Source organism: Nannospalax galili, unplaced genomic scaffold (genome assembly GCF_000622305.1).
Source record: "Nannospalax galili isolate Female #2095 unplaced genomic scaffold, S.galili_v1.0 scaffold441, whole genome shotgun sequence".
Taxonomy (NCBI): Eukaryota; Metazoa; Chordata; class Mammalia; order Rodentia; family Spalacidae; genus Nannospalax; species Nannospalax galili.
In genome coordinates, this window is record NW_008348089.1 from 9,050,087 (window position 1) to 9,074,640 (window position 24,554).

Below are 24,554 nucleotides of genomic sequence, written 5' to 3' on the forward strand. Positions count from 1 at the left end.
CCAGTTCCAGGGGAATCCGAAGCCCTCATCTGACCTCCGTGGCATTGCACAACACCGGTGCACTCACAGACATGCAGGCAATACACTCATACACATAAAATAAAATAAATAAAAATAAAATTAAAAATAAAAAAAAGCCATACCTTCCACCGGACATGGTGGTGCACACCTTTAGTCCCAACACTCAGGAGGCAAAGGCAGGAGGATCTCTGTGAGTTCAAGGCCAGCCTGGTCTATGAGTTCCAGTCCAGCTTGGGCTACAGGGAAACCCTGTCTTATAAAGACCAAAAAAAAAAAAGCATACCTTCCCCAGGTCCCATTTCACAAAATAATGTCAACTAACAGATTGAGTAAATCTAAACATTTTGTGGAAGCAAAGCGATTCTTTCTGTAGCTGGAGTGGGAAATGGCGGGGGAGCAGCATCAAGATTAACTTATGAAAAGAAGCCAGTTGGCAGCTGAAGACTGGAACCCCTGTCCACGTGGACTACAGTAAATAGCCAGATGGAGAAAAACCAGCGCTATGCAAACACCAGGGGAGGCGAGTGCTGTGCAAACAGCCTAAGAAGGGTCCTGAGCCTTATGGTCAGGTGCTTTTGATGGTAGTCTTTCCTCAGCTCACTAGCCCACTCCCATTATTGGGAACATCTTTCTCCTTAATAAACTATCTCCATTAATGACCTTGCGTTCCTGTAGAACCCTTTGTCCTGGGGCACTGGAACCTGGATCCTTCACTGGGTGTCCTCCAGGCTCAGATTCATGCCTATAACATTAGGATATATTTTGCCTCAAAACTGCAATCTACATCACTAGCAACATATTTTGCTTTAAGTATTGTATTTCAGAATACTTTCTTATGAAATAGTCTTAATAATTATAATGGCTAAAACACTGGTAATGTGGCCTGTCTGTCTGGGATGGAGCTGGAAGAAAACTTCACATCCTGATGTCTTTGGAATATAGATATTACTTCAATAGACTAATTAAGGGCTAGATTCTCTTCTGTTTTCACCATTCTCAAAAAAAGAAAACTTACTGGAAGGTTACAGTGGTATTATACCTATAAGCCCAGCACTTGAGAAGCTAAGGCAGGAATTGAGAAGTTTAGGTGAGCCTAGGCTACACAGAGAGTTCCAGGCTAGGCTGAGCTACACAGCAAGACTCTACCCTCCAAATAACAAATAAAACCAACAAATAAATGAGCACCATTATTTTGCTGCCTCTCTGAAAAACTATGGGAAGAAGGGGGTGTTTGAGAGAGAACGTGATGGTTGATTTGTGAGAAGGTTGCAGTACCTGGACTTCTAAGATTCTTGGTCATTATTATTTGAGTTAGTTATCTTACCTTTTCTATGCAAAGGTATTTGAGTAGTGGCCACACCAAATGCCATATGAGTAGAAATTCTCATGGCCTGACTTGAGAGATGAGTGATGTCAGATGTAACTCCATTTTCAAAAATTGTTCATCATCAAACCACTTTCCTTGAAATTACAGCAAAAGGAGGATTTGTTTACTTTCTTTCCACATAAAATGATGCCAAAATGTCTTCCCTAAAACTAAAAACCAGCATCTAAATTTATAAGATCAGCTTCTTCAAGGGGTTATTGGATAAGCTGATATCAGTGTAAATGATTCTTATGGACTGGTGGGAACACAGCGAAGAAATTAGAATATATTATTATTGTGATGTTAAAGTACTTTTGGTATTCTGGGAACTATGTGCCTAGAGGTGTGTGTTTGGCAGATAGGAAGGTTTAAGAGGGACAACAAAAGAAACTTTAGAGAGAAGATACCTTTCTGTAATGTTTTGGTCTTTTCTGAGACAAGGTTTCCCTGTAGCTCAGCTGGCCTGGAACACTCTATAGACCAAGCTGACCTCACAGAGATCTGCCAGCCTCTGCCTCCTCTGTGCTGGGATTAAAAGCGTGTGCCACCATGCCAGGCTTTTGTGTGTATTTCATGCACACTTATGCGAAGTTCAGTGTTTGGATGTGTTTGCTGCAATGGAACCTGGGGTCTCCCTCAGAGCTCTACTCCAGTGTATTAGTTACTTCCTGTTGCTGTGATAAAAGATCATGACATGACCAAGGCAATTTATAGAAGGAAGAGTTTATTTGGCTTACAGTTCCCAAGGGCTAAGAGCCCATCAAGGTAGGGAAGGAGGCATGGCAGGTGGTAGCAGAAAGCTAAGAGGTCAACACCTTCAAACAGGCACAGAAGCAGAGAGAGACAGACTGGAAGGCAGCAGGCTATAAACTCTCAAAAACTGCCCCCAGTGTCTCACTTCCTCCAGCATGCCACACCTCTTAAACATCTACAAACAGTGCCATCAACCAGGAACAACCATTCCCAGACTGTCATGGATGCTTTGTACATGTGCCACACAACACAGATTTACCTACAGGAAGAACATAAAGCAGTATGTTCCTTTTTATATTCTTTGGCATTCAGCAACTTTACATCAATACATCAGTTAAATTCTACCCAATTGATAAATTAGCCGCCAGAGCCCCAGAGTGCCTTTTCACCTCCCCAGCTGCCCTGTCTTCTCTGCCCTGCCCCCTGAACATTCTGGCTTTTACAGTATCTGTAGGATTCCTCCACATAGCTGTTTTAACTGACTTGAAATAAAAATCATGAGAAAATATGCATCATGGCTGGGAGTAATGGAGCATGCTATAATCACAGGACCCAGGGAGACTGAGGCAGAAGATGAAGGTCAGCCTGGACTATATTGAGACCCAATCTCAAAAATATATGTTTTAGAGCTGGGGATGCATGTGGTAAGCCTGTTCTCCCCCAGCTCCTGCTATTTTTTTTTTTTTTTTTTTTTTTTTTACCATTTTCAAGAGTACAGTTCAGTGGCATTGAAGTTATCTTTATAATCTTGTTTCCAAGAGAGCACTTCTTATTTCATTAACTAGATTCTATTTCATGAACCAGATTCCTGGGTTCTGAGATCTGTGCTTGGGCTCAGCGCTTCCCTGACAGAGGTCAGTTCTTCCTTAATCTTTCACTGCTGAGATCTGCTTTCTCTGCATTCTTGGAGCAAATCAGATTCTCAGATCTTTCCATTTCTGCCTTGCACCATCTCCTTTTATTGGTAGGGTTGTTGTTGGTATTGTTCTGTGTGGTACTAGGTTTGGAACTCAGGGCTTCATACACACTAGGTCACCACTCCCAAGAGACTGAGGCAGGAACTCCCAGCCACATACAGGAATGTGGAATGACTCACAAAAGGACAGAATCTGGACTATGACTTCTACTTAGCCTTGCAGGGAAAGCTACTCTTTATAATGTAAATAAACTCACTGAGCCCTGAGCTCCTTAGTAACCTGGTCTTCAGACATTAATCCCTCATGGCCCCACCTTGTTCTCTGCCCAAAATATGAATGTGACAGTGCTTGATTAGCACATCAAAGCGCCAAAAGCAGTTGACTTATTTATATTTATATTCTCATTGGAAGCATTGAGAAGAATTGAGATGTCTGATTGACACTGTGCATATGAAATATTTTAGGCCTAGAGATCAAAGGACAAGATGGTCTGTTAAGATAAAGATGGAGCCCAGGATGGTGGAGCAAGCTGTTAGTCCCAGCACACAAGAGGCGGAGGCAGGCAGATCTCTGTGAGTTCAGAGCCAGCTGGGGCTATAAGGCGAACCTGTCCCAAAAAGAAAGACCACGGCTGGGCCAGCGTGGTGGTGCACACCTTTAATCCTAGCAGGCGGAGGCGGAGGCGGGGGCGGGGAGGCAGACGGATCTCTGTGAGTTCAAGGCCAGCCTGGTCTACAGCTGGGGCTACAGGAAGACCCTGTCTCAAAATAAACGAAAACAAAAAGATAAAGAGGGATCTGTTCCCCAGTTGATGCTGCGGAGATGGTTTGAATGAAAGCATAGGTGAGACCTGGCTCTGGAGCACATTTCTGAGAGATCTGAAGGAAGGAATGGTTCTCAGATTTCGGGTCCACTCTTGGCCCTAAATGCTAAGAGTCAGGCTGATTATTTCATCAGATATAACAGTAATTTGGCTAGTAATGTCCCACATTCAGCCCTTGTTTTCTTAGGTTTTGAGACAGGATCTCACTATGAAGCCCAGGCAGACTTGAACTCACAGAATTCACTTTTTACAAATTATGTTTATTTGTATGTATATGGGTGTGTTGTGTATACATGCATGCATGTGTAGGTGCTCATATACCCTAGCATGCATGTGTAGATCATAGGACTTGTGGGAGTCAGTTCTCTCCTGTGTGATTCTGTTATACCTCAATCACAGGACCCCAAGAAAACCACGGAGGACCCAACACACCTAAAATGCAAAAGCAAGGTTTATAGTTTATTCGGGCTTAAGCTTGGGCTCTCAGACCGCACCGATATAATGGAAACATGCTGAGAGCCCCGGGTCGGGGAAGAAGGGGCTCTTTATAGGTTAGAAACAAAGAGAGGAGGGGAATAACAGTGTCACTTTGTGGTTGGTCCAAGAATCCTGCTTGCGCCAACACACCTTTGAACTGATCGGTTGTATAGGATGCAGTTGTGGAGATTTTTTATTGGCAGGTGTTGTTCTCAGGGTTGTGGAATGTGCTGGCCGTCTGTGTGGTCAGGAGTCTTTATTTTTACTGTATAGAGCAGTGTTCATACCCAGGCTTATCTAATCTATAGTTTCCTGGAAAGGGAGCAGCAGAGGAGGAGTAGCAGCAGGTGTGCATTTCAAGCATTACACAGAAGCTGAAAAGAGCAATCAGTGGGGTGTTGGGAGGGGTTGAATGAGGGGGATATCTGGGTCCTACAATTCTTAGGGACTGAACTCGGTCATTAGGCTTGCAGACATCATGTGCTGAACCACCTTGCTGCCACATATCACTTAAACATCCTTTACTTACATTTGTTTATGGGTATGTGTGTGAGGAGAGGACACATATGTATGCCACAGTGCACAGATGGAGGCCAGAGGCCACCTTGCAGGAATTGGGTCTCTCCTACCTTGTGGGTCTCAGGAATTGCACTCCCGTCATCATGCTTGGCGCAGCAGGCCATCTACCTCCTGGTCCCACATATCACTTTTATGTAGATGCTTTGTGTTATCTTTTAGATACATGTGTCTCAACAGATTGTTCAGGGATCACATATATTGGATTCACTTGCTTTAAAACAATTAATAAAAATCAAAGGAAACAATCAAAAGAAGAAAATCAAAATAAATACATTAATGAAGACCTTCAGGCCCAAGAACAGAAGAATATATTCATTATGTCTAGAAGAGAGCTCAGAAATCTGCATTTTAAGCTAGTTCCCTAAAAGATGTTAAGCATACTGAAGCCTGAGAGCCAAAGTCTACACAATTGCTAGTCAGAGTAGAGGCTGGGTCCTGTTCAATTTTGCCTTTCCTGTAGCAGCTGGTTCTCAGTACTCAGTAATTATTGTTTGTTTGGAGATAGACCTCACCATTTAAGCCTGGAATTGGCTGTGTAGACTAGGCTGGCCTCAAACTTGCAGCGATCCTCCCACCTTTGGCTCCCAAATGCTAGGATTACAAGTGTGAACCACCATACCCAGGCTGTGCTCCATTATCTTGAATCAAATATCCAGAGCTGATACAGGGGAAAATGAGGTTCCCTTTTAGAGTTCTTAGTCTCATTCATAAAATAATTTTAAGAATGGACTTGTCGATGCAAAAGCATAACTATCACCTCAAAGGGTATAAGAGATAGTGTAGAACCGTGAGACCCTCTTCATTCACCTGCTACCCCCCAATCCTTCCAGACCCCCACTAATTGCTCTTTTAGCTTCTGTAAAATGCTTGGCTGCTGCTTTAGACATGCCTAAACACGCCCTGGCATGCCCTGACTCCCACCTGCTATCCCCCCTTTCCAGGAGACTATAGATTAACCAAGCCCGAGCATAAAAACTAACCTATAAGGTGAAAACGGAGACTCCTTGCCCCACAGGTAACAGCACATTCCACAGCCCTGAGAATAGCACCTACCAATAAGAAACTTCCAGGGCTGCATCTTATATATCCAATCGGTTTAAAATTATGTTGGCGCGCGCAGGCTCCTTGAACCAACCAAAATGTATCTTCGGTATCTCCCCCCCCTTTTGTCTAAACCTATAAAAGACTCCACTCTCCCTTACTCTGGGCTCTCAGCATGGATCCGTTGAGTTGGTGAGGTCTGAGAGCCCGAGCTTAAGCCCGAATAAACCATAAACCTTTGCTTTTGCCTTTTGGTGTGTTGGGTTCTTGGTGGTCTCTTTGGGGTCCAGTGGAATAGTTTATTCTGGAGCTGAATATGAATAACCATGGCCCCGGAACACAGATTCGTCAGTTACCCTAAATTCTATGTTCTACAGTGATAATAGTTACATTACAATTTTTTAGTAATAGAACAAAGAAAAGTCATAAATCAAGACACTTTTCAAATACATTGGTGGATACACTCAGTAGGTGAGTCATAGCAAAGGAGGGTGTGTGTGTTTCTAGTACAGGTCTCAGAAGCTATCTGATGACATTCTTAGCTTTTTGATTGGTGAGACCTGGTGGTCTGCTAAGGTAATACATTTTATTAGTCACAAGAATGTTAATTCAGAAACCAAGGTAGGCAAGGTGTAGCTATTTATGGGATTAAAGATGTCCCCAGATGGTTTGTGAATAGGCTCCAGATATGCAACATTCATGGCTCTCCACCATCTACAGAGTGCTAATCAGTTGGTCAGCCTTTCAGGAAATTCAGTCCAAGATGCAGTTCTTTCTGGAAACTTTCTTTCACATATTCAAATATAAGCTTTAGTTCAATTTTATTATAGTTTAAAGAAAAAGTCTCAGGGCAGGCAAGCTACAAATCTCAGCAGCTGCCTTGAAGAGGAGAATGGATGGGGAGAAGGTGTAGTAGGTTACAAATCAGCAGTCACCACTCGTGGGTGAAAAGCAAGGAAGGATGCTTTATTTACCGCTGGGCAGTCCCTGGACTCTGGATGAGTGCTCAGAGAACAGTGTCAACTCACAGCTACAGTTAGTTTTTATACACAAGTGCAGTGGTCAGAGTTTAATTTCCAAAAACACTCAGTCATGATCCCCTATCTGAACTGAAGCAAACATGTTTACAGAAGCAGGTGTATGCAATTTAGCAGTTGCGTTTGTTCTTGTTCAAGACATTCTACGGTATTTGCAGTTATTTGGCTCCCTGATATTGTGCATTGTTTTGGGCTTCAAAGGTTGCAAGGAAATAACAAGTACAAAATTCACCTTACGTTTAACTATTAACTTATTCAGAAATGGGAGGTCACTTTAAAACGGCATTCCTTTGGTTTAGTTAGGGACCCTCACCACTTAAGAAGGGAAAAAAGCCATAAAAGCCAGGCCCGTTTAGAGCTGGCTTAGAGGTCAGACAGGTGGCAAACTAGCAACTTCATGGGGGGAGAGGGGAGCTTTAGAGAAAGAGTCAAGAAACTCAAAATGTTGGGGCAGCCCAAAGTGTTAGGGAAAGCATGGTTAGAGAAGAGATAGAGAAAAAAGAGATGTTATGCTTTTCTGGTAAATTTAGAAAAGTGGGAAGACATGTCTATGGTCTGATAAGCAACTGCACCAAAGGGCAGGGTTTCCAGGCTGGGAAGTTCACCATCTCATTAACACACTAACTCTTTAGCATGACTTAAGGTAAGCCTGCCTTCTTAGGGGTGGTCCTGTGACCAGGTGATTGACCAGCAGAACTGGAAAGTTGGGTCTTCATAGAGGTCAGAGAGTCCCACTCTCTTTACCATCTTTCTCCCATAAAAAGGGGGGAGGGAGGTTTGCTTTCTTGCTACTGTAACAAAACCCTGAATGTATTTTCTCTTAATCCTTGTGTGTTGGATAACTTTTGCTTTGATTTGTTACAGAAAAATCAGAAGCCACGGATAAAAGGAGTTAGACCCCTTGTTCAAGTTTTGGAGGGTTTTTATATTCATATGTGAGGAATGTAAGCAAAAGGTACATAACATGGCCACAAAGGGCAGCCTCACGGGGCAGGGGGAACACTCTTGCTCACCTCCCCCATACCTATCTCTTGTCTCAGAGTTTTTCCTGCTCCAAAGTTCTTAATTACCATCACATTGCAAAAGAGGTTTTTTTTTGTTTGTTTGTTTTTGGTGTTTTTGAGACAGAATCTCCCTGTAGCCCCAGCTGGCCTGGAACTCGCTATGTAGACCAGGCTGGTCTCCAACTCACAGAGATCTGCCTGCCCCCAGAGTGCTGGGATTAAAGGGGTGCACCACCATGCCTGGCACATTGCAAAAGACCTGCTCTTCCATTTCCATAATAGATTGTCTTTTCAGAGCTAAGTTTTTATTCCTACTCTTTAAAAAAAACAAAACAAAAAACAAAAACAAAAAAAAAAAACTTCAATTTTTCTTACTTGTTTTTCTTATTTCCTTAGGGAAAATATTCCTTCTAGAATTCCACTACATAATTCATGCTAAGTCAAATCTACTCCCTGGCTCCAGAAGTGGGAATGTGGCCCAGGATAGCCCTAGCAGAATATGATATTTGTTAGATAAAAAGGTGGCAGTGGTTGGGATCACCGCAGAACAGAAACAGAGGGACTGGCAAAGTCAGCATTTAATGGGTTGGCAGGGCTGAGTCTCAACTCAGGAGTAAGAACCAGCAACCTAATGGCTACAGGGGGTTGGCTTATAAAGGGAAAAGAATGTAGAAAAAGAAAATTTTTCTGCTGTTTGGGGCTGTTTTGGGGCTGCTCAGGGAGGGTGTGGGTCTGTACCCGGTGAAACTTATCAAGGAAAACATCTACTGTAAAACACGTTTTCTACAATTGCAGGGTTCCAGGAACCTGCTCCAGCTAAGGGCTTGGGAAACCTGTTTGTCAGCCTGTGGAGCATGCTTTGGTGATCACAATACATTGGGTCACCAATTCCCTGAGCAGATTTTGTCAGTTTGCAGGTGGCTGTGAGTTGGCTGACTCAGTTCCTTTAGGGGCCTTATGGTTTCTGGGTCTGGGGTTGCCTGGATCTGACAGTGACAGGCTTAGAGGCAAGTCTCTGTCTTGGCCTTGGGGTAAGTTCTTTCTTCAGGAGTTGCTGTATTGGAGTCATGTGGCTTATAGCCATCACACAGACATATGCAACAACTGCAGAGAACATAGAGCCTAGAGACCCGTGAGAAAACACAATGTTCTGATGACATTACTTGGGTGCCTGAATAAGCCTTGCTTGAAGTTCAAGTCAAATCTCTTTTCAGTTTAAAACTGATTCAAGCTGATTTTATTTCACTACAACAGGAGTCCCGGGATATATCTCTTTTATGTTGCCCTTTACTACTTGAAACTGTGATTAAACACAACTTTGAGTGTCTGGCTTTCCCTAGATCTCTATGCCAATGTTAAATGTGGCCTCACAATTCAACTTCAGGTCTGTCCAGACTTCTCTAGTTCTGGGCACTTGTGAAAGGATGTGATTTAAAGTCCTCTGTCAGGTGGTACATACTGCAATCTCAGCTACTTGGGATGGTCACTTGAGCTCATGAGCTCCAAGACCAGCCTGGGCAATAAATGAGACCCGCCCCCATCTGTACATAAATAGATAAATGCATAAACTCCCTCCCCCAGGTCACCATTCATACAGTTCTGTGCATAAAATGAGGGTTCAACTAATCCAGATAAGGATACTCTAAATGTTACATTTCCTGACAGTCTTCCCTGATGGCTCTTGTAGTGCAGGTAGAAGTCTTACAGCTTCCTAAGCGGATGCTCATTCTAGCCTTCTTCACACTGCATCATTATTCCTTACCTTGTCCCAAATGGACTCTCCTTTGTCTTTCTCCCCTAATCTCCATTACCAAGCTTAGTGATTTATATTTGGCATACAGTTATTCAGTGAATGGATTTATAATAAGCAGTGATGGCGATGAAATCAGTTACGGAAAACTATTCTCTTTTTTTGCCACCTTCTCTAAGAAGACTGCAGAAAATTACTAATGACATTTATGTATTTCACTACCTGGCCTGGAGGCCTTGTCTATTCCGTGTGCCACACTTATAGAGAGATACAGTAATAAAGTATTCAAGAACTGATAACCAGCTGTGAAATGTTGAAAACTTGGTTAAGTGGAGAATTCTTCAAAACAGAAGCTTTAACTTGGGAAAAGAAGATTTAGAATAGAAAACACTACTTTCTTCAAATATTTGTATTAGAGAGAAGCTAGTGCAAAAATCATGCCAGAAAATTTAGACTGATGTTCTCTTGGTAGTAGAGAACTCCACCAAGAAAAACAAGCAATCTCTGTTTGCTGAGCTAACTATTCCTAGACTCCTCACCCCCACAGTGGCAGAACCCCATTACAGAATAGATTCCCACATTAGATGCTGAGGTTAATGATTCAAATATTCAGCCTTAGTGAATATGCCTTTAATTCCAACACTTGGGAGGCAGACAGATCTCTTGTGAGTTCAAGGCCAGCTGGAGATATAGGGAGACCTTGTCTCAAAAAGACCAAGAAAATCCAGTCTTTGCAAAGGTCTTCTGGAAACTTAGACCATTAAGTTTTTAAAATTGTTTGTATATGTGTTTGCTTATCTGTTTTGGGCCATGGCCTCCCTGTGTAATCCTGGTTATCCTGGAACTTGATATGAAGACCAGGCAAGCCTCAACTTCATGAATGTTCCCCCTACCTTGCCTCATGAGTGCTGAGATTATTGGTATAGTCCACCATATCCAACAAGTTTTGAAAATCTTAAAGGATTCTAAAAACCATGTAATTTAAAAAAGAATTTTGAAATGTTTCACTGAACCTCAATTCCTTGTTAATGAAGGCAAATGATGAACTCTACCACATCTTGCTCCCAGGCTGTGCTGATGGACATAGTCATCATGTATTCCGAAGATGTGGCTCTACTTTTGATTAAAAAAGAGCTTGGAAATATGAGATTATCCAATATATGCCCTACATTCTGCTCAAATTCAACCTCAGGGATGTATCAGTGCTACTTTTGTTCAGGTATGTGTACATTTGTGGCGGTGTATGTGGTTATATGATTTTGCTTGTGTTATCTTTTGTTTGTTTCCAGTGCTAGAGATAAAACCCATGATCTCCTGCATGCTAGGCAAACAACTCTACCACTGAGCTACAGCCCTAGCCTTGCTCATCATTATTTTTGTTTTGTTTTGTTTTTAAATCTGAGACAGAGTCTAAGTTACTGAGGCTGACCTTAAACTTACTCCATATTCTAGACAGGCTTTGAATTTGTGATCCTCCTGCCTCATCTTTCCTAGTAGTGAAAACTATGGGCCAACACCACCACTCCCCACTTTGCTTGGTTTTTTGTGTGCAATGGCTGAATAATTAATGATTCAGACTCTTTATATGAGAACCAAAGATTGTGTTTAGAAGAGGGTTGTCTAAGCACCCCCTGAATTTGGGATCTTTTGGAATATTTTAACAATGCATATTCCTAAACCCCACTTAGATTTCTTGCATATGATTCTGGACTGGGTCCAGGAGTCTTCTGATGAGTTGTAGAACGAATGTGGAGAAATCATGCTGGCACTGACCTCAGAGTTTCATCTCTACTGGCTGGCTTTCATAGTGCTGGAAGGTGCTTGCATGCTACTGAGGAGAAAAAAAAAATCAAGTATCCATCAACATTACCAAACTGTGAACACTGAGAGCTATAATAATGACTGACCTGGCAGACTATGCCCATTGGTGCAATATTGGCATGAATGTTATGGGAGTAACCAATCACTTTCTGCTTGGACTTAAGGCCCACTTCATGAGATGGGGCCCATACCATGACCATGAACCTGTAGCTAGACAAGTTATAGGTCCTAGGGAAGAACCTATTGGTATTTTTCTGCTAAACAGACATAGTATTAAACTGACTCCTAATGACTTATTGTTATACCCATAGATAAGTGCCTTTCTCAACTCTCACTAGAAAAGGGGTTTTTTTTTTTTCAAGAGGGGGGGTGTTGTTGTTGTTGTTTTCAGTAGATGGCAATTAGCGCAAAGACCCACAACTGATGCATACGAATAGAATAAGAGACTGTAGAGTGCTCAGCCCTAAAGTGGACACTTAAATCACACCCTCTCCCCCCATGTCTCATGGCTCAGGGATCATTGCAGAAGAGGGGTAGAAAGACTGTAAGAGACAGAGGTGGTAGATGAATACAAGAAAATTGTGTTATCTGGACCCCACAGGGCAGGGGTGATCAGGCTCCAGAAGATGAATCCATGGCCAAGTTCATTTTGGGAACATAAATTAGACTTGATAGACCTTGAAAAAAATAATAGAGGACATAAAACTTGGAAGGAAATCTGAATATAATCAAAATACATTATGTGAGAAATTCTCAAAGAATCAGTACAAATATTTTAAAAGAACTAATGCAATATGCTACCCTTTAGGGGTTATAAAAATAAATTTTCCTATCAGAACTCCCCCACACACATATGCATAGAGAGATAGATGTAGCTATAGATGATAGATATATAGATGATTAATAGATAGATGATAGATAGATGGATAGAGAGAGAGAGAAAGTAGATTAGTACTCCAAGTACTAAGTCATAAACTCTGTTTAAAGGCCATGCCTCTAGAATGTAGCAGGATGATATTGAGAGAAACTTCCTTCTCTATTCTGAACACAAAATTGTCTTTTGGGGGAAAACTTTACTGTTCTTTCTTTTTTTTCTTTATTTCTTTCTGTTGTTTTTACAGTACTAGGGATTAAACCCTAGGCTCCCACATGCTAAGAAAGTCCCAAAGAGCTCTCTTTGGCTATGTAAAGTATGGTTATGTATAAAAAAGTATGCATTAAATTCTATAGACAGAGTAAGTTGGTTGTGGTTACATTAATAGTAGAAATATCAGTTGCCTGGTTTAGAAACAAGAATCCCATTACAGTCTTTTTAAAGTGAGCCCATGACAAGTTAGTTAATAGAATTTTTACAGTTTGAAATATCTCGGGTTAAAATGAACACCAAAGGGTTAACTTGAAACAGCAAGAGAGAAGCGATGACACAAAAATTACAAATGCAATGGCAAATATAATACCAAAGTGTATTGTGGCAGGTTGAGAATGACACGGGGAAGAGAGTTTTGTTACCATCTCAGGGTCTTGATGGGGTTCGTTTTCTCTGCCAGTTAAAGAATTAAAGGCCAGAAGAAATCTCAGACACAGCAGGCAACCAACAAATGACAAACTTTATTAAAAGTAAAGAAACATACACATACACACACTTATACAAAGAGAGAGACTCCACTTGTGGAAAGGGGATTTGGAAACTGAAATCCAAAGCCCCCTAGGAAAATCTGAGTCTCTTAAGTGTTCTTGGTGGTTAGGGAAGCCCCCCCCCCCCCCGGCCCTTAATTTAGGTTGGTCTACTTAAAGAAGGGACTGATAGGTTCACAGCTTCAAGTGAGGATATGTCCATGTCCTCAAATTTATCAAGGCTATTGCCACTAATGTCAGTTGTACACTAGAAAGGTCAGTAAGGCCATGTTACTGAAGACACTGCATGTTGTGAGCATGGGAGAAAAAGAGGAGATGGAGCTGAGACTAAGAGAAAAAAAAAACTCAGTGCCACTGGATGGATGACGTTCATATTGCCAGAAGGCGCTATGAAGATGGTTGGGGAAGAAAGGATCCCCTATGAGTCTACTCAACAATGGACCCTGCATGCTGCACACTATGGACATGCCAAGTAATGCCTGCAAGTGCAATAATGGCTCAACCAACATAACGTACAACTGAAAAATTTCTAATTGGATAAGGCTCGCTCCTAGGGGTGGAACACACATCTGGTGCTGTAGACCAGGCCAACACCTTGTGTCGAGAAAGGCTACAGGCCCTAATGGGGAAGCCACCACAAGTATACTGTTTAATGAATATAGTACACCTACTCAGTTATCTTCTAGACATTTGTTTTTACATTCATATTTGTTTAAATGTGTCTACTTCCTTCCATTTGTCTTTATAGTAGAAGAAACACCACTCAGATCAATGGCCATGTCTTAAAGACAAATAATGGAGAGGCCCAAGAAGTCACTATCTCACCATGATACAAGAGAGATCGCCCTACTTCTGTCACACCCTCCAAGGCTCAGGGACCTTAGCAGAAGATTGTAAGAGCGGAGGAAAGCGGTGGAGTGTCTCCCAAACTGCCTGTTTCCTCCAAGGGGCAGGGCCTGCTGCAGAGAACTGACTGGGGATGGGTTTTCTACACCATCTTGGGACAGAAGCTGTGAGCTGCCAGGAACGAGCGGCAGCAGACATGGAGAAAAAGATGGCCCCTGCGTTTCACCCACGTGGACGTGAGTAGGGGCATTTACCAACCTGGGGTGAGACTGTGGGCCCAAGGTATGTGGGCAAAAGTTAACAGAGACTGTGGGCAGGCGCGGAAGTGATCTGGAACGGCAAGCTGAGCCTTGCAGAGCTGGGTGCTGGTGTGTGTTTCTTTGTAAGTCTCTCCATTTACTCCCTCCCTACCCAAGGGCATAAACCATAATAAATTCATGTAAAAATATGTTATATGGTTTGTTTGATCGCACAAGAGACCCTGAGAGAACTCTGGTGACAAATATCTATATACAAAGAGCTTGATCCGGTTCTAACGGGAGTTTCTCTTAGGTCAAATTGGACCTTGTTTGATAGCCCATGATGCCCAAACAGTGGTGTTCAATCTCTTTTATAGTCTTATGCCTTCCAATGAAAAATTCAACTGTATTCAGGGATGCATCAGTGGTCAGAGTCAAGTCATATCTCTCTAATAACATGGCCTCATACTTCAGGATCTGAAAAATCCATGAGCTATCTCCCCATCCTTCAGTGTAAGCTGTCTCATACTTGATATGGAGTGCTATCAATTTTCCCTCAAAGGTTAGTTGTATACTTTCTTCTGTTAAAAGAGCAGAGGCTGCCACTGATTGTATACATTCTGGCCAGCCCCAGGTAGCTGGGTCAACTAGTTTGGATAGATATGCCACAGGCCGTTGATGTTCTGCCTGTTCTTGGGTTAGGACCCTGAGTGCTGTCCCTTTATTAACATTGACAAGTACATGAAACGGTTTTTCTAATGAATGTAAGCTCAGTACTGAGGCAGTAATTAGGACTTAAAGTCATCTATTAGTTTGGTTTCTTCTGGTTTCCATAAGAAGGGATCTGGTTCTTTTTCCAGTAGTTGAGAAACGTCTTTAGTTTTTAGGGCATGGGAATTCATCCACAGTCGACAGCATCCTGTCAGTCCCAGAAATTCTTTAGGCTCTTTCTGGTCTGGGGTAGGGGCAAGCCAATGACATCTATTCCTTTTGGCCTTAGTCTCTTTTGGCCTTGACTAATTAGAAGTCCCAAGTATTTAACCTTTTCTATAAACTGTCATTTTCCTTTGGAGGTTGTCAGTTTCTCAGTCCTTGAGTGCCAAGGAAATTGATAAAACTAAAGGTTGTACCAATCACTTTGGTGATCCCCTGATAGAAGTCAACCATCTACCTACTGAAGTGGATACATATGGATGGGGAGACTGAATTTCTCTAAAATTTGCTCAAGAGCCTGGCCAAAAAGGTTAGGTGAGTAGGTGAAGCCCTGAGGCAAACAGTCCACCTAGACTGTGTGAAGTTGGGCAGAAGTTGAAATTTGTTGGGCAGAGGAAATTTCCAGACAAGAGAGCATTCAGGCTAGTGCTGTAGTTGTTAAATAGATCAGTATTACTAAAAGGAAACTTTCTGCACTGCACTAGGGACAATAGGAAGGGTCTCCTAAGGGTAAGACCCCACCTTTCAGAAGCTCCACCTTGAGAAGATCCAAGCTCCTTGAAGAAAGAGAACCTAAACTGAAGCAGAGACAACCGTTGAAGGGGTTCCCAGTTCTCTAAAGCAGCTTCCTAGAGAAATGTTGACATACAGCGACTAACACAACTGTAGTCCAAAGGGGTGAGGCTCCATCCCAAGCTGACAGCAGAGCTTGGCAGTGTAACCCACATGGTACTGATTTTAGAGGCTTGAAAGATGGAAGATTGAGGGGGTCATGAAGCCTTGCTCTGTAGTTTCAGAGACCATCTGAGGCCAGGCAATAGGTAGCAGGGCTGTAGCTCCTGTAGGAAGACCTTGAGAGGCACCTCGTGAAGCTGTGAAGGTAAAACCTAAGTTGCAATGGAGACTCCAGGATACTGGCGATGTCAGGATCATGTGATATCTGCCAAACAAAGCTACAGGGAACCAGCTTGAGGCAGAGGCATTGTGTATTGCAAGCAGCAGAGCTGGAGGAGTGGGGCTACCTAAGACCTATAGAGTCCAGCTGACTTCAATACCAGCCCAAATTGCCAGACATGGGGTAGCATGATTTGATGTTTTCTGGCTGGATTTTGGTCTTGCTTTGGTCCAATAATTCCTTGCTATGTCTCAATTATTCCATTTTGGAACTTCCAATGGGAACTTTTGTTTTGTACCATTGTATGTTAGAAGTAGGTAACTTTTTTTTTTTTTTTTTTTTATAGCTCATAGTTAAATAGCTCATAGTTAAGAGACTGCTTTGAGTCTCGAATGAGACTTGGATTTTAGACTTTGAAATAGTGTTGGAATTGTTAAAGGATACAGGAACTTTTGAAGTTGGACAGGATGCATTTCATGGTGGCACACACCTTTGATCTCAGCACTTGGGAGGCAGAGGCAGGTGGATCTCTGTGAGTTCAAGGCTAACCTAGTCTACATAGTGAGTTCCAGGCCAGCTGGGGCTACAGGAAGACCCTGTCTCAAAAACAGCCCCCCCTCCAAAGAAAAAGAAAGAAAAAAAGATAGTCGTGAAATTACAGGGACAAAGTGGAAGATCATAACTTAAAAAAATATTTTTTACTTATTATTTTTATTTTATGTATATGAATGTGTTGCCTGCATGTAGGTAGGTGCACCCATGTTGTGCAATGCCCACAGAGGTCAGAAGTGAGTATTGGATCTCCTGGAACTGGAGTTATGAACAGTTGTCAACCTCCATATGGGTGCTGGGAATTGAACCCCAGTCCTCTGAAAGAGCAGTCAGTGTTCTTAAACCACTGGGGCCATCTCTCCAGCCCCAGAAGATCATGATTTAAAGTGATGTATTTGAGGATTAAGTTGACAGGGGTGGAGTTGTGATGGTTAATCTCAGTTGTCAATTTAATGAGATCTAGACCACCAAGGAGATGGACATCTAGGTATACCTATGGGGCATTGTCTTGATGTGGTTAATTGTGGTGACTTACCAGCTGAACTATCTCATCTGCCTTGAATTTTTTGTATCTACACAATAACATGTGCTTTCCATCACATGTGGAATTATAACAGTATTAATTTGTAAAAACATAGCAACCCCTCTATGCTGAGAACAGAGGCAACAGGCAACTTGCTAAGCTACCTAACCTGGGACTGAGTCATTTTTCCCTTAGGGAGGGAAGATTCAACTCTCGAACAACTGATTCAACATAGCTTTCCTCTTTTGTCTCATGGTTTTCTCCATGTTGGAAGACTGGCCTAGGCCTGGTGACAAAAAAATTAGGGTTCATTTTCCATCCAGTTTAGCCATGCTATAAATTAATTCATTGTCCTTTATTATTGTTTCATAATTTCTATTGGAATATAGAAAAACTAGAGCAATAGGTTACAGACCTATACAAAACTATACAACATAGTTTTTTTTTTTTTTTTTTAAATCACGTAAGTAGAAGAGGGATTATTAAAGATGAGGAAGAGAATCAAGGGGAGGGAGAAGAGGTGACAGGAGAAAGTAATGGGGAGTAAATGTGACCAAGGCACTTTATATATTGTAAGAGTGAAACCACAGAGGACAAGTCAGCCTTCGGGTTGCAACAGCAAGAGGTTTATTTAGTACACAGGTACCTGTGGGCACAAAGTCTCCTCGGGGGACTTGCGCGCCTACAGGCTGGGGTTTGGCACTTTTATAGGGCAGAAGCAGGATACAGAAGCAGAAACGCGGTTATTGGTTAGTTTAAACTATTACAAAATGCTACAGGGAGAGCGGGGAGCTTACTTATCACTAAGCCAGATGTCTCAACCATAAAACTTATTTATCAGTGAGTTGGAGATGTCTCGGCCATGAAACTTACTTATCAGTAAGCCAGATGTCTCGGCCATAAAACTTACTTATCGGCAAGTTGGAATTCTTGACCGGTACGCAACCTGCCTGAGAGACTTCATGGCGCCTGACTTTTATTTTTTTTCAATATATAATATGGACATGTCACATTGAGCCCCATCATTTTGTATGATTAATATATACTCAATAAAAGTCCCGTTTTCTCACTTCCAAAGTTGTTCAAGGTCTTTCAGTGAAGCACTGCAAGGGCAAACTTTGAAGATTATGTATGTTGGCTCCATGCTTTCTCCTGAGAGCTGTTTTCCTTTCCTCTCCTGAATACAGTCTGCACAGAACCAGAAAGCATTCCAGGCTGTCTTCTAAATTAATCATGTTCATACTTCACTACTTGCTTTTGAACTTGTTTCTCTAGAGCCTTCCCTCTTCTCTCTACATATCCACATTCCGTTGTCTCTGCAAGGGCATTCTCTTTTCCTGTTTTAACTGATTCCTATTGCCTCCTCACTCTTTTCTCTTAATATATCTTATACTTTTCAGTAACATTCTATTGAGTTCTAAACTCTAATGAGTCCTTTTTCTCTCCCTTATGTTCCAGATGAGATATCCCATCTCCTATAAACTCTGAGAGTACATAATCCAGAGCTGGGCACATAATGGAAACTCGATACTCATGACCTGACTAATCCAACTTAAATTTTAGTATATCTTTCCTTAAAATAAATAAATAAATATTCAAGTAATAAAACAGAACTTATGGCATTCTTATAACTCCTTCTGAATTGGAGGGATTATCATTGTGAATGGATGTATGAATTATATATAGTCTCTTGCCTTCCTTACTGTGTTGAGTGACATTTTTGTGCTACATGACTATCTTTCTCATTCCTTCCTTCCTTCCTTCCTTCCCTCCCTCCTTCCTTCCTTATCGGGGCTGCTTGGTATAGCAGCACTTTGGGCCTGTGAGTTCCTAGACACTTCAGCAGCCTGACCTAGAGTCGGCCGGCCTGTCTGGTCACTTTCGATTCTCGCCAAGATGGCCCCCGGCACAGGTCGGAGGGGAGGGACAAGGAGACCTATCATCAGTATAGGATTGACTCTACCTGGTCCTTCCTCATTCTTGGCGCACAGTAGAAGTGACCTTTCAACTAATAGAACTAATAATACAACTCAAGAGGTACCTGTCAGTCATTGTTGGGACTTCTTGCCTTGTGAATTTGCCTTTAAATATCTGCGCTTGCTACAATAAAGTGTGTTCCTGCTCTGACTCGGCACCCGGCTCTGCTTTTTCCTTTTGAGCCAAGCACTCATCATCCCGCTCAGCCCCAGAGGGGAGCAGGCTCTCGGCTGGTCCCAAGGGCCCTCCATGTGTCAGAGCCCGACATCTGGTGACCCCGACGTGATTCTTTGCTGATCTGCTGATTCTCCGCTGACTGGCCAATCAGTCTTCGGGTGAGTGACCCTCATAAGATATGGGGAAGGCCAATTCCAAGTTAGATTCTTCTCTTGAGGCGTTAAGACAGCTACTTAAGAGCCACAGCCTCAATCTCTCAGACTATCAAGCGATCCAGGCCTGGGATTGTATTAATGAGATAGCACCCTGGATTGCCGCTAGTATTCTCTTTGACTGAGAGACCTGGGACAGGGTGGAGAGACTCGTCAAAAGGTCCCAGATAGAAAAGGGCAAGATCCCACCCCTGGGGGGTCTCCCCACGATCTCAGCCCTTAAAGGCTGTTTTCCCCCTCGGCTCCCCGATAAGAGAGGGGGCTGCTCTGAACTTCCTAAGTTAGTTACCCCCTGTCCTGATAAGTGTACCATACAGAAGGAGGAAGATCCACTGAAGGCCATGCAGAGGAGGGAGAGCCCACCGACTTCTTGGGGGAACCTCTACCCCTCCCTAGACCCCTTTGAGGCAGCCCCCTGGCCCTCTAAACCCCCTATCAGAAAGGAGGCAGAAAATGACCAAAGCTCCCTCCTGAGGGCGACAGCACTGCCCGGTTATGACAATGAGGGAAGACACCCGCTCGGGGAACCTCAGTTGTATCCTATCAACGTCAACCCCAGGGGACACCGCCCAGCCATATGGTACCCCTGGGAGGCCTCCCATCTTAAGGAATTAAAGAAGGCTGTTGCTGAAGATGACCCCAGATCCCCTTGGGTAGAGACTGTTGCAAGGCTTGGTTTACCAGCCATGCACCGCCCAGGATTGGATGGACCTTGCTAGAGCCGTCCTTCCTAGCCCTCTCTTTATCAAATGGTCAGCCTTATATAAGGAAGAATGCAGACAGCAGGCAGAGACCAACTGGGCCGCTAATCCTCCAATACCCATTACCTTCAGCATGCTGACAGGAAGTACTGATGCCTATCCATGGGAGCCCAGCAGGCCGCCATTCCCCCTCCATATCCCGACCAAGTTAGGGCTCTAGGTCTGTTGGCGTGGTGAAAACTAGACTCTGGTCCCACTGAGCCTGCCATTTGCGGGATATATCAAAAGGTGGGAGAGCTCCTTCGTGAGTTTGTGGATAGAGTCGAGAAGAGCCTTAAGAGAAAGTTCCCCCCTGGGCCGTCGTGGGACCAGTTTGCTAAGATGCTCATATGGGATGGCTTGGACACGGATCACCAGATGGCATGTGCTGGGCTTAAGAAATGTTCCATCAGCCGATGGATAGTAGCCTCTAAAGACTTAGGGACAAAGGTAGGGTAGACCCAAGCCATGTCAGCCATCCTTCAGGCTCAGACGCAGGCCCTCACGCAAGCGCTAAGGGATGTCTTTCTCAAGGAGGGGTCCAATAACCCACAGGAAAAGGGATGCTGCTTTAGTTGCAGCCAAACAGGGCATTTCTGCTGACAATGCCCTAACCCCATCCCAAGGGCAACCCCGGGCCTACCCAGGATGCCCCTCGTACCCCGTGCCCTAAGTGTAAAAAAGGTTTCCATTGGGCCAAAGATTGCAGATCAAAATATGATATACAAGGAGAGCCTTTAAACTCCTCTAGGGGCACCCCCCAGCCCCGTTAAACAAGGGGAGAAAACAAGTACAAGCCCACTGGACAGTTCCTCTTATACCTGGATTGAGGCCCCAAATGACCCTGAGTATTGGAAATAAAACCTTCAAATTCTTCATTGACACTGGGGCAGATCATACTGTGATTAGAAAGGAAGAGGTCCCCCACTCTTGGAAGTTAGTCCCCAGCCCCCCCTTACTGGGGGTGGGAGGTCAGTCCACCTCTTGGGAGACAGCCATGTGGTTGCTGTGGGAGGACCCAAATGAAAGCCGAGGGGAAGTAGTCCCCCTTGTTGTCTCTGGATTGACAGCTAACCTTTTAGGATAGGACATCCTGGGAGAAGCTGAGGCCTTTATTACCACTGATCATAAGGCCTTCTACAATGACCTCCTCGATACTGAGGAATTAGAACAACAGTTCAGGGATGCTCAAGCTGCCCATTCAAATTATCAAGATGATCCTTATTTCGAACACCTCAGACAAAGGCACCTCTGGGTGCACCCCCAATCCTAAAGGCCACTGCTCCGCCTCCGTCGTTCCCAATTACATGGATCTCGGGAGACCCTATATGGGTTGAGCAGTGGCCTCTACCCTCTAATAAACTACAGCAGCTCCATCAATTGGTTCAGGGTCAAATAGATCTTGGACACATTAAGCCCTCTACCAGCCCCTGGAATTCCCCTGTCTTTGTCATAAAAAAGAGCAGTGGGACCTGGAGGCTCCTCCAGGACTTAAGGGAGATCAATAAGAGAATGGTTCCTATGGGCACCCCCCAGAGAGGGATGCCCTGGATCCCCGCGATTCCCGCTTCCTTTGCTTTGGCCACCATAGATATCAAGGACTGTTTCTTCTCAATACCTCTACATCCAAAAGATACAGAAAAATTTGCCTTCTCAGCACCCTCATTAAATTTCAGAGGGCCAGACCTAAGGTTTAAATGGTCCATTTTACCACAAGGCATGGCTAACAGCCCTGCCATCTACCAGTATTATTTGAGCCATATCTTTGCCCCTATGATCAAGAGGCCAGACGTTCTATTTTACATTTATATGGATGATATAATTTTGGGGAGTCCGGATCCCAATGACCTTCATGATCTAATTTCTGAGTGCATAGCCCTGTTGCAAGACCATAACTTCAACGTGGCCCCGGACAAAATTCAAACTGTCCCGCCACTAAAAATACTGGGGCTTCTCTCTCACTCGATGCGGTGTCACCCAATAAGCCACAACTCTCCATTCAGGATACTTTCAGTCTCCCTCAGCTCCAAAAGCTGCTTGGGGAAATCAATTTGCTCAGACCCTGGATACCTATATCCATTGAGGAACTAGTCCCCTTATTTGACCTCTTACGAGGCCTTGACTTAACTTCCAGGGTAAAGTTACCTCCCCAATGCCAACAGATTCAAACTAAAATCCAACAATCCATAAATAAAGCCACTCTAAAAAGATTTGATCCTGACACCCCCATGTCTCTTTATCTTTTCATTGGAAGTACATTGTGCACCACTCTCTTGGCACAAGAGGGCGAGCCCATACAATGGATCCATTTATCCATGGGTGGAACTCCTCAAGTTTGAGAGGATCACACTGGCTCTGGAGGGATTTTTTGGCAAAATTGACTGCCACTATGGCCCTTATAAGTGGATGAGCTCCTTCTCGAGGTTGGAGTGGGAGCCCCCTAAACTTTTTCTTTCTCAACCCAATCCTAAATTCCTAACTGTGTTTACTGATGGAGGGCATCTAGGAGCCTCTTTGGTCATCTATCCTCCCCTAGAACAGGGACAAACTCCTGTACCCATTAAATCAGTCTCCCGCCAGGTTGAGGGAACACCACAATTTAAAGAGCTCTTTGCCGTTGTCTTAGTGTTGGACTCCATATCTGAGCCTTTCCACCTATTCTCAGATAGCCTATATGTGGTAAATTTACTGCCCCACCTAGTGGAGGCTCATATTAAATTAGACTCCAATCCCATTTCTCCCCTAATGATTCAAGCTCAAACCTTGCTCAAAATTAAAACAAATCCAATATACCTCCAACATCTTAGGGGTCATCAAAACATGCCGGGATTCCTTTCTGAAGGAAATAAAATAGCTGACCAACTGGCCTCCTCTTACCAGGGCTTCACAGTCTCTGAGGCTACCCAATTCCACCAGTTGACCTATGTTAACTGGAGGGGACTCAAACAAAAATTTCCTCAGGTGGTGGTTAAAGACTTAAAGAAAATCATTCACACATGCCGATCCTGTCAACCCTTCCTCCAAGTTCCCCCACTCCAGAGCACGGGAGTCAATCCTCAAGGCCTTAGACCCAACCATTTGTGGCAAACCGACGTCACACAGTTTTGCCCCCTTTGGAAAATTAGTCGATTCTTTTTCACATGCCTACTGGGCAGCTGCCCATACCGGAGAAAAATCTAGACATGCAATTAGTCATATACTACAATGCTTCGCCACCCTTGGATTACCTGATCAAATTTAGACAGGCAATGTCCCCTGCTTCACAAGCAAGCCATTTGCTAAATTCCTTGAAACATGAAAAATCCAACACTCCACGGGCATCCCCTATAATCCTCAGGGACAAGCCATCGTGGAGAGAGCCAATCAAACTCTAAAACGCCAATTACAAAAACAAAAGGGGGAGTCCCTGCCTCCACATGATCAACTAAAAAAGGCCTTATTTACCTTAAATATTCTAAATTTTTCCAAAGAAGACAAGTATTTGTCCCCCTTCCAAAAACATTGGTCCTCATCTACCAGCTACAGCTCCATTCTGGTCAAATGGAGAGACCCGCTCACTGAAACATGGAGAGGACCAGACCCACTTCTTACAGTGGGAAAAGGGTTTGGATGTGTATTCCCTCATGATGAAAAGAGACCTCTATGGGTCCCGGCGAGAGATATCAAATACATACCTCAAACCAGTGAGGCTAAAGAAGATTCGCCCCCCAAAAGGCATAAATAATCCTTTTCCCAGGAGTACATAACCCCTGAGGGAGACCCTTTTTTCTTCTCGTTACAGATAAAGGCATGCGGTCGGTCTTATTTGAGATGATAGCCTGGAGTGTCCCCCTCATTATCTTCATCACTGAGATCGAGGGGGACAGAAGCAGCATCATGTTCTGAAATTCACCGTTAAGGATCAGACCGGAAAGATTTTGGGGATGGGGGACTCCCCCTCCAAAGGCTGCCAAATGACAGTGATCATTGATCTGCCCGATCTTCATTTTACCAATGCAGATTACATGTGTTTTCCCCATAGAAACACCAACCCAAGTTGCCTAGCGGAGGCCAACATATATGGAGGGTGCCGCACCTGGGGATGCAGGTGGGAGGAGGCCTGGGTCCCGGACACCTCTGGAACTCATCTCGTCTTAAAAGCTAGAGATGATAAAAAAAAAAAAAAAAAAAAAAAAAAAAAAAATTATATACCCCAAAATCTTGAACTTGTAGAGAGGATACTGGCCTACAGGAGAG